Source organism: Neltuma alba, unplaced genomic scaffold (assembly GCF_004799145.2).
Source record: "Neltuma alba isolate B1F8T4 unplaced genomic scaffold, ASM479914v2 tig00003450_pilon, whole genome shotgun sequence".
Taxonomy (NCBI): domain Eukaryota; kingdom Viridiplantae; phylum Streptophyta; class Magnoliopsida; order Fabales; family Fabaceae; genus Neltuma; species Neltuma alba.
Genome location: NW_021633288.1, coordinates 21,955 through 26,226, shown reverse-complemented (window position 1 = coordinate 26,226; position 4,272 = coordinate 21,955).

The window sequence follows — 4,272 nt, the reverse complement described above, 5'->3', positions numbered from 1 at the left end:
TTAAAATTATAAAAATATTATTTTTTTATTTTTTTAAAATTTATTATTAACCGTTATATTAAAATGGTTAACAACATTATAAAAATTAAAATTTTACTGAAATTGTAAAAAAATTTTAAAAAAATTATTGTCACTTTTGGTTTTTTAAAAAACAATAAATCAAAAGAAAAATGAAGAGAAAATACTGTAAAAGAGTGATATGAAAAAATAGGTTCAAAACTAGATTTCATTTGAGGAAGACAAGGATTTTTTTTTTTTGCAGTATTTGCAATATTTTTCTCGGCCTTTAGTGTCATCTTCAATAAATAAAATATAGCATCATTTCTCCCATTTGTCTTGACATTTTCAACTTTTCCAAGTCGAACATTTTTTGCGTTATTTTTTCTAAAAAATTTTACACCATAATTAAGATTTATATCTAATTTTTAATAGCTTCATGACGTGGCACAATAAGATCTGTCAATTAACGGCTCTAAAGGACGCTGAGTATAAGGCTTATTTGCTTCTCTTCGGGGAAGATTTTGTCTTCCATCGCACAAGTAGCAAGTTATTTTCTCATCTTCTCTTCTCTATTATTATGTAATGTTACATTTTTCGTCCCTTATCCCCAAAAAAAAAAGAAAAAGAAAAAAGAACATAATAAATAATAAATAAAGATCAACATAAATATTGCTTAAAACATGAAATTGTTGAGGACAAAATATATACGCATGCATTCCATTTCCCACAACCAAAAAAAAAAAAAAACTGCCATCTATTATTCTACCTTTAACCTAGGTTTATTATAATCATGGATATATGAAAGGTTTGGTAGGAGGAGAAGAAAAGGAAGAGCACGGAGATATGCAGAGGATGCGAGCATCCCAGCTCGAACTGCAGCTGAGGGACAGAGGACGAGGCGTAACGGCCTCTATGTCTGTATAGCTTTCGTCACGCCTGCTCAGCAAAATCCAAATTCTACGAAGTAGGATTACTCCTACCACGAGCCCCAAAGAGGAGGGTATATACTAGTTGAAAAAAACAAATTATAAGAATATTACAGATATAACAAGCTGATAAAACAAAGGGAGGGTTAAGATGCATCAGCACCAGAGATAAAGGTATTTTTAAGAACCATATGCACACACACCAGAATATAATTTTCAGAGTCATCTAAAAAAATGGTTGAGGTCGACGCGAGTTGGATGGATGCACCTTAACCCTAAAACAAATTATGATATTGAAAAATACCTCCCGGGGATCCATTGAGAAGCCTGAGGGAGAAGCAGAAAAAACTCTCTGAAAAATCAAGTATTAATAAAAAGGATTCACCATTTGAAACGTGAAGGGGAAGAAGAAGCAAAGTAAAACAAAAAGGATTCACCAACATCCAGGTACAAACTGTAGGCTACCACTACCTCAACAAACTCTAATAGGGGTAGGAGAAAAAAGAACGTTAAATAAAATGACAAATGGCAAACGATAGCCATACACATCCATCATTTATAATATAAACACTATCACACAAGTATCCAAGAAGAAAAAACGAGAAAAGAGGTTCTCCAATAACAATGCACGGGCATGCAAATCTGACAGAGACTTATAGGCAGTGCTACTCTTGCTATCAAAGCTCGAAACACATGATTGCTGACCACGTGTTTGGTTCCACAAGGAAAGAAGAGAGGGGCAATATCGAGAAGGCGAGGACTGGAGGAGGGTTTTAGACGGATTTGGTTGGGGGGAAATTTTTACATGATAACTTCACTGTTATTTTATTTTTATATTTGATAAAACGTGCATTTTGAAATAAAAATGATAAATGTTAATATTTTTTCAAGATTATTATATATGTTTTTTTTTTAGTGAAGTACTCCTCTTTTTAGTACAGATTATCTTTTATTTGGAGGAGTATTATATATGTTATTAACAACATGAACCCGGAAAAAAGGCAAACGAGACGGCAAGCTTGAAGTGAAATATTGGGGAATAAGAGAGAAGGAGAAAGAAGATGAGGATTGGGCATCCTAGAGCTAACCAGCCACGATTACTGTAAGAAAATGGGCTAGTCCACCCTTGGTGGATTGGATCCAAGCCCATTACAATTTGGGGTTCTGATGTAAATAACAAAACGTGCGGGTCTTCAACTGCAAATTTTGATTTTTTATATAATTTGCAATAGGTGGGAATGGTTGCAGGAAGGGGAGACGGTTTTTATTTGAAAAAAAAGAGGAGTTAATAAACCGCATATCCGAAGAAAAAGAACCCTGTGAGTGTGATCCCGTTTGTGTGTTCTTCAGACTCCCTTCTTCCTTCCTCGGTTCTCTCTTCCTCATCTTCCCTTGCCGGTGCGTTTGTTGTGTCTCTAAGATCCGAGTTCAATACTGTAACCGGACCTCCGCGTGGTGTAACATCCAGACTTTTGGGCTTAGAAGTATCAAAAGTAGCCTAAATTAGATAGGATACCAAACCCTTTTTGAGCAGAAGCCCCAAAGATGAGAAAGGAAGTCAAAGCAGTTTCAGGGACTAAACTGCAAAGTAAAAGTTTTTCAGGGGCTTCAGTATAATCAAGGTCAGAGACTCCAGTAAAGTCTCGAAGGCCTAGAGAGAGAAAAGAGACTAGATATAGGCCAAAGGATAAGTTAGAAGCCTCAAAGAGAGGATTATATGAAGTTAAGTCCAAGCAGGGACTAAACTGTAAATTTAAAAAGTTATGATCAGCAAGGGCAAAAATAGAAGAGTGTACAGAAAATTCCAAGAAAATCCCAAAAAATGGGAAATAATATTCTAAGACTCTTCTATGAAGAGAAAAGACAAAAATACCCCTGAGATAGCTTAAATGGAATTTATGAGGTTATGGCCAATAAAAAGTACACTATTTGAGGTAATTATTTAAAATAGCAAGAGACCTCAAAAATGTACGTAAAAATGAGGTTAATTGGTTGAAATGTTATACTAATTTATAAAATTAGTCCCGCAACCAAAAGGCCATTGGAATGGCTTTAATAAATTAAAGAGCAGATTATACCGATAAAAGGGTATTTTAGTAAATGATTTTTATACAAGGCTTAAAGGAAGTGTTATGGCCTGAGAAAATTCATAGATACTCTCTAGAATGAAGGGGAATTTATGGAGTAGACAGAAGAATTTTTTGAACCCCGGAAGGCCATAAAGAAAGTCAGAGAAATGTGGGCCAAGTAAAATAGGAGGAAACTTAAGGGCTAAGTTTAGATCCGACGGTTATGATCTAATCTCCCTTCTCCTCTACCATTTTCATAACACGTGGCCTCTTCTAGAAGTATGATGCAAGGATGATGTAATAAGGTGATGCAATGATGATGCAAAAGTCCACTTGAACTTCCAAAATTGCCCTTACTCCTTCTTCTAGCTACCAAGGGCATTTTGGTCCATTCAAGCCAATTTTTTGGCTATAAATAGGCACTCTTCTCCCCCCCAATTCGGCCAAGCTGATGAACACTAGGGGAAACTCTGCTGCCCTTGCATCTAGAGAGAGAAAGAGCTATTTCTAGTGAGAGAAAGTCCACCTAAGTTCAAGCTTCAAGATCAAGGTATGTGGTGGTTGTAGCATCTGATTTGATACCTATTTCGAATTAGTTACTATGCGTATCTGATTCTGAAATTTTTCATGCTTAAAGTACACTCTGTAAGCTTTAAATCCATGGGTAGAACACTTCATTTGGATATTTTTATGATTTATGGTGATTTTTCAAATTTAGGGTTTGAAATCTGGAAATAGTGTTGAACTTTTGGAAGAGTTTCGAGTTCTGTACAATTCCGGTACTGTTTGGCATAGAATTGGTTCCTAAAACTATTTTTCCTTTAAATTTAACTTGAGGAGCTTTCAGTAAGACTTGGAAGAATTCAATTTGAATTTTTTTAGATTTAATTATGAATTTTCAAATTTGAGCAAAAATTCTGGAGTTTCTGCGTGAACAGTACCCGCGAACCAAAATTTCCAGATTTGGTATTCTTGAATCTAAAGCCATCTAAAGTGGTCCTAATTGATAGGAAATGGATCTTAAGGATGGGAAATGATGAGATTTATATTAGAAAAGTTAAAAAGAAAATCCTAAGAGCAAGAGAAAGGGGTTGAGGTTCAAGAGAGCTAGTCTTGAACTTTATGTAATCTAATGGTCCTAATGGATTGTGTGATCATTATGGTTATGTTTAGGACCTTTGGAACATCCAAGAGGATGTTTGGTGATGTTGACCGAATGCCCACATGGTTGGAAAGTCAAGGGAGTCAAAGGAAAAGTAAGAGGAAAGCTTGAGATG